General features: G+C 43.1%; 1 protein-coding gene and 1 non-coding gene across 3 annotated transcripts in view; both read right to left on the bottom strand.

The window, feature by feature from the left end:
- TEX14 (testis expressed 14, intercellular bridge forming factor) overlaps positions 1-12,387 on the bottom strand; it is a 109,512-nt gene that overhangs the window by 73,949 nt on the left and 23,176 nt on the right. The window lies entirely within an intron of this gene.
- On the bottom strand, positions 4,837-5,052 carry LOC113878711. The gene has a single exon (XR_003507127.1). It is a non-coding gene; the product is annotated as a small nucleolar RNA U3 (small nucleolar RNA).

Consider the following 12,387-nt stretch of genomic DNA (forward strand, 5'->3'; position numbering starts at 1 on the left):
GTTGCAGTGTGCAGGCTTCTCCTTCTCCCGATGAAGAACACAGGCTGCAGAGCACACAGACTTAATTGCTCTGTGGCATGTGGAGCCTTCCCAGAGCAAGGGTGGAATCTGTGTCCCCTACATTGGCAGGTGGGTTCTTAACCACTGGTCCACCAGGAACTCCCGCCACACAGCCTTTAGAGTGACCTTCAAATGTACAGCTGATGTCACTCTTTCAACAGTGCCCACCACCTTTAGTTTTCTGTCCACCACCTTTTGCCAAATTCTGCCTTCCGTCATTCCTCTTTTGGGCTAAAGTCCTGTGGGCTTCCCAGGTGGCACTAGTGGCCGAGAACCTGCCTGCCAATGCAGGAGACATCAGACACAAGGGGTTCGATCCCCGGGTTGGATGATCCCCCCGGAGGAGAAAACTGCAACCGACTCCAGTGTTCTTGCCTAGAGAATCCCAAGGACAGAGGAGCCTGGCAGGCTATGGTCCGTAGTGTCACGAAGGGTCAGACAGGACTGAAGTGACTTAGCATTCACACACACGTCTTATTTCCTTACCTTGAACTGAGATATGGAGAAATAAATCACCGTAAAGGACAGGAAGGGGTCTGCCTACATGTGTCAGGAAGGAGTGACCTGGCTAATAGGAGAGTAGAGAAGGGGAAAGTAACTGTTTCAATACCCTTGGTCGGCCCACCCAAGCATGAAAATAAACCCTCAAATCATAATACCCATAAATTCAATCAGGAAACTAAAACACCAAACTGCATCCGACAAATTTTCCTTCATTTCAAGGAAAAATCACAGTTTAGGACGTCCCTGGTGGTCCAGTGGTTAAGACTCCATGCTTTCACTGCAGGCAGTGTGGGTTCCATCCCTGGTCAGGGAACTAAGATCCCATAGGCCGCATGGTGTGGTCAAAAGAAAGAAAAACCACAGCTTACACAAAAGTTAGGTAGGGGAAAAAAACACAACATCTATTACATAGGTTAAAAAGTATTGTATAACTTGAACATGTGAAAAAAAAAAAACAGAAAACAGCTCCTAATGGCAAATATCCATCTACCTTCTGGGACAGTAACAGGGGGTGAACCACTCAGAAGAGTCCCCTGCCTCATACTCCTCCCGAGGAAATGCACAGTCATCAGCGGCAAATGGCAATTAGCAGCACCAACAGCTGAGCTGACACTCAAGAGAACGTACCTCCTTGTGGATTTCAGATTTCGAGGACTCCACACAGAAACGTCTCTAGTAACAGCAGATTATAGAAATAATAACTCCTAAAACCAGTCTTGACTTTAACCTGGCAACCTCCGTTGGATCCATGGCAGCCACACACTTTTTATGGATGGCAGCATTTTCCAACATTCTTCTTATTTCAGAAATACCATATAAATGATTTTCAAACTGTTGGTACCAAACCAAACTTGGGTCCACATGCAGTAAAGCCAATCTACTGACACAGGCTGTGGTGAAGAAAGGCACAGGGTTTATCCCAGAGCACCAAGGAGTTTGGGCCTTTTAAGCACTGGCTACCTGGCCTCCTTTTCATACTGTCCGAGTCAAAGCTATGATTTTTCCAGCAGTCATGTACGGATGGGAGAGTTAGACCATAAAGAAGGCTGAGGCCCGAGGAATAAAGGCTTTCAATCTGTGGTGTTGGAGATAACTCTTGAGAATCCCTGGGACTGCAAGGAGACCAAACCAGTCAATCCTAAAGGAAATCAACCTTAAATATTCATTGGAAGGACTGATGATGAAGCTGAAGTTTCTATTCTATTCTCTGGCCACGTAATGGGAAGAGTCGACTCATTGGAAAAGACCTTGATGCTGGTAAATTTTTTAAGCAAAAGGAGAAGAGGGAGGCAGAAGATGAGATGGTCAGAGAGTATCACTGACTCAATGGACATGAATTTGAGCAAACTCTGGGAGAGAGCAGAAGACAGAGGAGCCGAGGTAGGCTGCTGGCCATTAAGGTCCAAAGAGTCGGACATGAGTAAAAAGAACAAAAAATCTGTCAGGTAAGTAAGAAAGATTATGTACCTCAACTCCTAACAAAATAAAAAAATTACTTAAGTGTGGTTTCCCTCGTTCATTAGGAAACTACTATTTCTATAGTACTGTAATAGTATTTCTAAGCACTACTTCTACAGTGCTTCCAGGCCATGTACATGGATCACACCATTTAATCTTCAAAATAACCCTAAAAATAGAGGAAATGGAAATTTATGTAAAATAAAAGTAATCAAAAACTTTGAAGAAGCAAATACAATCAAGCAAATATCCTTGATGAAATAAATGAAAATGTGAGAAAAGGAATATGCGATAAATAGGATTAAAGGATTAATTTTCAAGGTTCAACAATCTCTTGAAAAGGTACAGATACAAGTTTTTTTAAGTACAGCCATGAAAATCCTTCCAGACCCCAGAGGATGAGGAATAGTAACAGAGAATAAAAGGGGTTTAACATTAATGAACAGCGATAGTGGGAACAAACCCGCCTGCCTATGAAGGAGATGTAAGAGATGTGGTTGATCCCTGGCTCGGGAAAATCCCCTGGAAGAGAGCATGGTAACCCACTCCAACGTTCTTGCCTGGAAAACCCCATGGACAGAGAAACCTGGCTGGTTACAACCCACAGGGTCACAGTCAAACAACACTGAAGCGACTTCACACACACATACACATATATTAAATATATACATGACACATACATGTTTAAAAAAACAAAAAACGAGTTTCATGTTGAACGACCCCGCTGCTACACTAGCACGTAAGACTGAAAATAGTAACCTTAAGAGAGCGCTTAAGATCACGAACTCCTTATTGCCAAATTCAAATTTAAACTGAAGGAACTACAGAAAACTACTAGACCATTCAGGTATGATCTAAATCACGGTAATAGGGTGGAAGTGACAAATAGATTCAAGGCATTAGAATCTGATAGAGTGCCTGAAGAACTATGGATGGAGGTTCATGACAGTGTACAGGAGGCAGTGATCAAGACCATCCCCAAGAAAAAGAAATGCAAAAGGGCAAAAACGTTGTCTGCAGAGGCTGAGAAAAGAAGAGAAGCTAAAGGCAAAGGAGAAAGGGAAAGATATATCCATCTGAATGCCGAGTTCCAAAGAATAGCAAGGAGAGATAAGAAAGCCTTCCTCAGCGATCAAGGCAAAGAAACAGAGGAAAACAAAAGAATGGGAAAGACTAGAGATCTCTTCAAGAAAATTAGAGATACCAAGGGAACACATTTCATGCAAAGATGGGCTCGATAAAGGACAGAAATGGTATGGACCTAACAGAAGCAGAAGATACTAAGAAGAGATGGCAAGAATACACAGAAGAACTATACAAAAAAGATCTTCGTGACACAGACAACCACGATGGTGTGATCACTCATCTAGAGCCAGACATCCTGGAGTGCAAAGTCAAGTGGGCCTTAGGAAGCATCACTACGAGCAAAGCTAGTGGAGGTGATGGGATTCCAGTTGAGCTATTTCAAATCCTAGAAGATGATGCTCTTAAATTTCTGCATTCAATATGACAGCAAATTTGGAAAACTCAGCCATGGCCACAGAACTGAAAAAGGTCAGTTTTCACTCCAATCCCAAAGAAAGGCAATGCCAAAGAATGTTCAAACTACTGCACAATTGTACTCCTCTCACACTCTAGCAAAGTAATGCTCAAAATTATCCAAGCTATGCTTCAACAGTACAGGAACTGAGAGCTTCCAGATGTTCAAGCTGGATTTAGAAAAAGCAGAAGAACCAGAGATCAAATTGCCAACATCTGTTGGATCATAGAATAAGCAAGAGAATTCGAGAAAAACATCTACATCTGCTTCATCGACTACGCTAAGGATCACAACAAACTGGAAAATTCTTGAAGAGATGGGAATACCAGACCACCTGACCTGTGTCCCAAGAAATCTGTATGCAGGTCAAGAAGCAAGTTAGAACCAAACATGGAACAACAAATTGGTTCAAAATTGGGAAAAGAGTATGTGAAGGGTGTATATTGTCACCCTGCTTATTTAACTTACATGCGGAGTACATCATGCGAAAAGGTGGGCTGAATGAAGTTCAAGCTAGAATCAAGATTGCCAGGAGAAATATCAACAATCTCAGATAGGCAGATAACACCACCCTTATGGCAAAAAGCAAAGAGGAACTAAAGAGGCTCTTGATGAAGTGAAAGAGGAGTGGAAAAGTTGGCTTAAAACTCAACATTCAGAAATCTAAGATCATGGCATCTGGTTCCATCACTTCACAGCAAATAGATGGGAAAACAATGGAAACAATGATAAACTGTTTTCTTGGGCTCCAAAAACAGTGCAAATGGTGACTGCAGCTATGAAAGTAAAAGACACCTTCACTCCTTGAAGGAAAAACCATAACTAACCCTAAACAGTCCACTCCAGTCAAAGAAAGAGTTTTGCCAGTAGTCACATATAGATGTGAGAATTCGACTACTAAAAAAAGCTGAGTGCCGAAGACCTGAACTATGGTGTTGAAAAAGTCCCTTTGTACTGCAAGGAGATCCAGCCGCTCAGTCCCTAAAAGAAATCAGACCTGAACATTCACTGGAATGACTAGATGCTGAAGCTACAGTCCACAGCGGTAAACTAACTCTAACGTTCATTTTTACAAATAAGACAACCACTGAAAAACCCTTACAGTGCTCCGCAAACGCTTGCCATGTGTTCCACTTCCTGAAACAGGAGGAAGCCAAGCCAAGCCTACTCCAAACACAACACCGCGTAACAGAACCTAAGAAAAATCTCATACAGATAACAAGATTACCAAAGCCAACGAAGTCTCATTTTTCAGAACATCAAATAGAAACGAAACCACTCAGACGGCGTTTTCTCCCTCTAACTCTCCCAGACGGGAGAGAAGAACGATCATCAACGGCCGATGGCAGCTGCATCAAACAGCACCAAACGCCAACTTCACGCTCAGGAGAAAACGCTGCGTCTCTTCCTCGTGGTTTCGGGTGCTCTACACGATCAGAGAAACTTCTCTAGTAACAAACTATAGAAATGATCCCTGAAAGTATAGTCTTAACTTCTACCGGCCAGCCGCTGCTGGGTCTGCGGGAGCCGCTCACTTTCTACTGACGGCCACACTTGTGTCGCTCCCCTCGCCGCCTCACAAACATTTTCCATATTACATCCTGAAACTTGGTAAAACGGCAAACTTCAAAATACCATATTCGCTCGGAAATAGCCCAGAAACACTTCAAAGCCGCAGTACGCCTCATTAGCATACGGCTTCCTGGCACCCAATCGCAGGCGGCCGCTTCCGACTCCTACTCCAGCCTGCCGTCGCCCCAGCCACCGCATCCCGAGCTCCGCACCCAGGCAGGGTCGCCGCGCCCCTCTGCAGGCCGAGCGCACGCTTCCTGCCACCGGTCCGCGTGGACGGCCTCTGCCTGCTGAAGTCCGCCTGCTTGGAGAGGCCAGGTTTCTTTTGTCTTGAAAGAGAGGTGGGGGCGAGGGGGGAGGAGAAAACACAGAGAACTAGTCTAATCCTGCATAGTAACAAAGGCACCCACGGTGGTTTATGAACGTCTTCTCCACGAATAAGGCATTTTAACCCATGGTCTCACTTCCTGCTCTAAAGGGAAAGGGTGTGGTTATGTCCCCATTCTCACACAGCTGGCTGGAGCACCTGTCACAAAGCTCCTCAAGGGAACCACAGGTGCTACTAGGTACCTGTGGCACTTGATCAAGCCCGGTTCTTTCTGGAAAACCACGGTGTCTGCATCAGGCGGCCTGAGCTCCAGTCAAGTTCATTTCTCTAAGAAAGCATTACATACACCATCTCAAACTTTGGTCGTGAATGACTGATCTTCCTGGCTTCCACATCTCACAGGAAGCCAACCATTTACTTGTGGCAAAAGTTAGTCCCAGCTTCTCCTCAAAGAACACACCTTACCTACGATGCTGTGTAACTGTCACTTAACTTCCTGTTGTAAAGAGGTTTCTGCCCCAGGTCTTCCAGCATGCCAGAAAGCACAGTGCTCTGTGAACATGCAGTCCGTGGTTTTCTGAATCAACCACATTTTTTCATTGCATCACAGTAACATGATTGGGGGCAGGAGCAAAAGGGGACGACAGAGGATGAGATGGCTGGATGGCATCACTGACTCGATGGACGTGAGTCTGAGTGAACTCTGGGAGTTGGTGATGGACAGGGAGGCCTGGCATGCTGTAATTCATGGGGTCGTAAAGACTGAGCGACTGAACTGAACTGAAATGAACATGAATAAGGTGACTATCATTTCATCTCATCCTACCACCTCTAGTTGAGCAGTTCCTTAAGTCTTAAAGAGTTATAAGGTCCCTTCCAGTCATTTTCACACAAGAGCCCCTTGTCTCTGGTCTCAGCCCTTCCGCATCCTTTCTCCTTTCCTCCAACCTTTCTGGGGACCCCTCACATTCCACGCCAACCTTTGGCCTCCTTTGAGCAGTTTCTCAGCTCTCCTTACCTCTTTGGATGCTTCCCGTCAGCTTCCCAGCTAACAGTGACCACACTGTGTTTTGTTTCCCTAATTACCTTTCTAAGTGCCTCTACCTACTGTGTTATAAATGCATTTACTTCTCCCTTCTAAACTGTGAGGTGTTTAAAGCAAAAAGAGTGCGCACCTTTTGGCAGCTCTTTGCAGGAGCTCTTTGCAGGAGGTCCCCTTTGTCTTGTCACTTTAGCAAAGCTATACAGCAAGTAACCTTAAACTAGGCATCCCCACACTCCACTCATCTCCTGGCCCTAGCACACCTTCCAAATCTTTTTTTTTTCCCTTCCGTATCTTTTGATCACACAATACCTTGCCTAACCTGTTGGTTCTCTCTGTATATCAAAGATGTAGAAATGAAGAATAAATAATTAACAGGTGGCCAGATCTCTTCCCCAGTTTCCCCTTTAGTAATCTTCAAACTGTATGGAACAAACTGTGTAAACAAGATAGCATCTAAACAAAAATAACAAGAAGTCAACAAGCCTGCAAGCAGGGGGGATAATGATGATGACTCTGACCCCCTATCTCCAACCATTAACTGAGCTTACGTCCCTTTTCCCTGTTAAAAACTTTTATGGCCCAGCAGAACCTAGGAGCTGGTTTTCAGGGCTGTGAGTCCAGCTTCTCCCCAGATTGCTGGTATTCTGATTAAAAGCAATGTTTTCCATTTCTACCAACACTTGCCTCTTGAGCACTGATTTTCAAGCAGCCGGCTGCCAGACCTGAGTTCAGTAACAGATTCAGGTCTTGTTTACCACTGTATCTCTAGCCCCTTACCTTGCTGCAGTCTCCCACATTTTATTGATGGTGGCATTTTTTCCACATTCTTCTCTTTTCAGAAATAACATATAAATGCATTTTCAAAATGCCGTTTTATATACAACTTTTAAAAATCTGAATACTCTTTAAGAGTTTTTATTTTTTCTTTAAGGAACTAAGACTTCACATTCTTAGCCTATTACAAATCAGTACTTAATCTGAAGCTCTTATCTTCTGTCTCTAAAAGACACTAACACTTCTTCCTGACTCCTATAAGACCAAGGTGTGCTGGGATGTATCAAATTAGTTTTCTAACCTTATAAATATGACACCAAGCATCTGTGGATGAGGTTATTTATTACTGTCATTTTTAATTTAACCTTCTAAAATCCTGAATTTTAATTTGACTCTTTACTTTTAGAACCTCTGCTGGTTACTCACTTGAACGTAGATATGAGCAGTACATATCGGTGATGAAAAAAAAATTACTTTTAAGACAGAACAAGAAAAGTATACCAAATTTTCCCTGCCATTTGAGCCACTAACACTCCCCTTTAGCGTGCATTATGTATCTGTATTATACATTAATAGATTGCCTTTGACACAAGAATTCCTATGTACCTCCCCCCTAAAAAAAATTGATTTCCTCCTGGCACCAGTAAGGTAACTTGTTAGGGGTCCTTTTCTCAATCCTGTAAGGGGTCACGATGACCCACAATTCACCTTGCTGGACTATATAAACTGTCAACGTGTTAATCTGAGGTATAATCCTTTGTCTCAAAAACTTCTGTAACTGTACTTTGACCTCTAATAGCAGAATAGTCCTCAGAACTTTCTGAGAGACTGTCTCATAGGTTATAATCCTCAGGTTGGCGCGAATAAAATTTTCCATTTCTTTCTTAAGATTGAAAAAAATTTTTTTTGTTGGCTGCACTTGAAGACATGTGGGATCTTAGTTTCCTGACCAGGGACTGAACCCAGGCCACTGAACTGCCCTGGAAGTCTATCTTAGATTGACTGTTTATTTTTTCTTGGCTGATTTTAAATTGCATTTAGTTAAACCAACATAATAATAAAAGAAAAAGTCATACCACTGAGGGGGAGAAAGAACAAACCATCTTAAAACAACTAATGAAAGTCCCTCAGTTGCATCTGACTCTTTGTGACCTCACGGACCTCATGAACCATAGACTGCGAGGCTTCTCTGTCCATGGAATTCTCCAGGCCAGAATACTGGAATGGGTAGCCATTCCCTTCTCCAGGGGATCTTCCCAACCCAGGGACTGAACCCAGGTCTCCCTCATTGCAGGTGGATTCTTTACCATCTGAGCCACAAAGGGAAGCCCTAAAACAAAATTATGTTTAAAGCTACTTTGAATCCATTTTCCTTGTAACTCTTCCTATCCTATTACTCATAACAAGACCTGTATGTCAACCAGTTGAGTATCAAAGGTGTGTATGTATTTCCCTGCAATATGTGGGAAATGCTCAGTCACTTAGTCCGGTGTCCGACTCTTTGCGACCCTATTGAATGTAGCCCACCAGGATCCTTTGGCCAGGGGGATGGATTCTCCAGACAAGGATACTGGAGTAAAAAAAAAAAAACGCTGCAGTGGCTTCCTGACCCAAGGACTGAACTCACGTCTACTGCATCTCTTGCACTGCAGGGGATTCTTTACCCACTTAGCCATCCAGAAAGCCATTCCTATGGCTTGTTCCTAGCCTCATCCACCCAGAAAAAGGTAAAACACAAAAAGCCTTTACTCAAAAAGAAAAACACAGGATACTTGGGTGGAGGGTATTTTAAACTGCATTTAGTTAAACCAACAGGCGATTATACCATGGAAGTGACAGATTCAGGGGATTAAAATCTGATAGAGTGCTTAAAGAACTATGGATGGAGGTTCATGACATTCTACAGGAGGCAGTGATCAAGCCACCCGCAAGAAATAGAAATGCAAAAAGGCAAAATGGTTGTCTGAGGAGGCCTTACAAATAGCTGAGAAAAGAAGAGAAGCAAAAGGCAAAGGAGAAAAGGAAAGATATATCCATCTGAATGCAGAGTTCCAAAGGATAGCAAGGAGAGATAAGAAAGCCTTCCTCAGTGATCAATGCAAAGAAATAGAGGAAAACAATAGAATGGGAAAGACTAGAGATCTCTTCAAGAAAATTAGAGACACCAAGGGAACATTAATGTAAAGATGGACATGGTGAAGGACAGAAATGGTATGGACCTAACAGAAGCAGAAGATAGTAAAAAGAGGTAGCAAAAATACACAGAAGAACTATACAAAAAAGATCTTAACAACCCAGATAATCACAATGGTGTGATCACTCATCTAGAGCCAGACATCCTGGAGTGCAAAGTCAAGTGGGCCTCAGGAGGCATCAGTATACACAAAGCTAGTGGAGGTGACAGAATTCCAGCTGAGCTATAGAAAATTCTAACGTCATGCTGTGAAAGTGCTGCACTCAATATGCCAGCACATTTGGAAAACTCAGCAGTGGCCACAGGACTGGAAAAGGTCAGTTTTCATTCCAATCCCAAAGAAAGGCAATGCCAAAGAATGTTCAAACTACCGCACAATTGCACTCCTCTCACACTCCAGGAAAGTAATGCTCAAAATTCTCCAAGCCAGGCTTCAACAGTACGTGAACTGTGAACTTCCAGATGTTCAAGCTGGATTTAGAAAAAGCAGAGGAACCAGAGATCAAATTGCCAACATCCGTTGGATCATCGTAAAAAGCAAGAGGGTTCCAGAAAAAATATCTACTTGTGCTTTATTGACTACACCAAAGCCTTTGACTGTGTGGATCACCATAAACCGTGGAAAATTCTGAATGAGGTGGGAATACCAGACTACCTGACCTGCCTCCTGAGAAATATGTATGCAGGTCAAGAAGCAACAGTTAGAACCAGACATGGAACGACAGACTGGTTCCAAATTGGGAACGGAGTATGTCAAAGCTGTATATTGTCACCTTGCTTATTTAACTTATATACAGAATACATCATGAGAAATGCCAGGCTGGATGAAGCACAAGCTGGAATCAAGATTGCCGGGAAAAATACCAATAACCTCAATATGCAGATGACACCACCCTTATGGCAGAAAGCGAAAAAGAACTAAAGAGCCTCTTAATGAAAGTGAAAGAGGAGACTGAAAAAGTTGGCTTAAAACTCAACATTCAAAAAACTAAGATTATGCCATCTGGTCCCATCACTTCGGCTTCCCTGATAGAATCCACCTGCAACTTGGGAGACCTGGGCTCGATCCCTGGGTTGGGAACATTTCCTGGAGAAGGGAAAGACTACCCACTCCAGTATTCTGGTCTGGAGAAGGATCTCAAAGAGTCGAACATGACTTTCACCCATCACTTCATGGCAAATAGATGGGGAAATGATGGAATCAGTAAGAGAATTTATTTTCTTGGGCTCCAGAATCACTGCAGATGGTGACTATAGCCATGAAATTAAAAGATACTTGTTCTTTGGAAGAAAAGATATGACCAACCTAGACAGCATATTAAAAAGCAGAGACATTACTTTGCCAACAAAGGTCTGTCTAGTCAAAGCTATGTTTTTTCCAGTAGTCACATATGCATAAGCTGAGGAACAAAGAATTGACGCTTTTGAACTGTGATGCTGGAGAAGACTGTCGAGAGTCCCTTGGACTGCAAGGAGATCCAACCAGTCCATCCTAAAGGAAATCAGTCCTGAATATTCATTGGAAGGACTGATGCTGAAGCTGAAACTCCAATACTTTGACCACCTGGTGTGAAAAACCAACTCATTGGAAAAGACCCTGATGCTGGGAAAGACTGACGGCGGAAGGAGAAGGGGATGACAGAGGACAAGACAGTTGGATGGCATCACCGACTCAATGGACATGAGTCTGAGCAAGCTCCAGGAGCTGGTGATGAACAGGGAAGCCTGGTATGCTGTAGTCGCAAAGAGTGGGACACAACTGAACAACTGAACTGAAGCCAACATGATTATAAAAGAAAAAAATCATAATACTGAGAGGGGAAGAGAACAAACCATCTTTGTGGAGGGTGGGGGGAGGGAGGAATGGCTTACCTGCCAGAGATCAACGAATCACCTTGAAAAATACTATGAAAGAAAGCACTGAAAAACTACTAACAGGAAAGGAGAATAGCAAAAAAAAAAAAAAAAAAAAGTAAAGAAAAATACCCCTGCTTAAATATATGCAGAAACCACACACACAACATTCTCCTCCTTCAAAGAAAAAATAAAAACATTCAGAAACAAAAACACGCTTAAAAACCCCAGAGAATAAGACTCAGTTCAGTTCATTTCAGTGGCTCAGTTGTGTCTGACTCTTTGTGACCCCCATGGACTGCAGCACGCCAGGCCTCCCTGTCCATCACCAACTCCCGGAGCTTAGTCTGTGATGCCATCCAACCATCTCATCCTCTCTCATCCCCTTCTCCTCTCGCCTTCAATCTTTCCCAGCATCATGGTCTTTTCAAATGAGTCAGCTCTTCGCATCAGGTGGTCAAAGTATTGGAGTTTCAGCTTCAACATCAGTGCTTCCAATGAACATTCAAGGACTGATTTCCTTTAGGCTGGACTAGTTGGATCTCCTTGCAGTCCAAGGGACTCTCAAGAGTCTTCTCCAACACCACACTTCAAAAGCATCAATTCTTCGGTGCTCAGCTTTCTTTATAGTCCAACTTTCACATCCATATATGACCACTGGAAAAACCATAGCCTTGACCAGACAGACCTTTGTTGGCAAAGTAATGTCTCTGCTTTTTAATATGCTAAGTTGGTCATAACTTTTCTTCCAAGGAACAAGCGACTTTTTATTTCATGGCTGCAGTCACCGTCTGCAGGGATTTAGGAGCCCAAAAAATAAAGTCTGCCACTGTTTCTGAATCTATTTGCCATGAAGTGATGGGACCAGATGCCATGATCTTAGTTTTCTGAATGTTGAGCTTTAAGCCAACTTTTTCCCTCTCCTCTTTCACTGTCATCAAGAGGCTTTTGAGTTCCTCTTCACTTTCTGCCATAAGGGTGGTGTCATCTGCATATCTGAGGTTATTGATATTTCTCCCGGCAATCTTGGTTCCAACTTGTGCTTCATCCAGTCCAGT

The sequence above is a fragment of the Bos indicus x Bos taurus genome, chromosome 19, assembly GCF_003369695.1.
Source record: "Bos indicus x Bos taurus breed Angus x Brahman F1 hybrid chromosome 19, Bos_hybrid_MaternalHap_v2.0, whole genome shotgun sequence".
NCBI classification, from domain to species: Eukaryota; Metazoa; Chordata; class Mammalia; order Artiodactyla; family Bovidae; genus Bos; species Bos indicus x Bos taurus.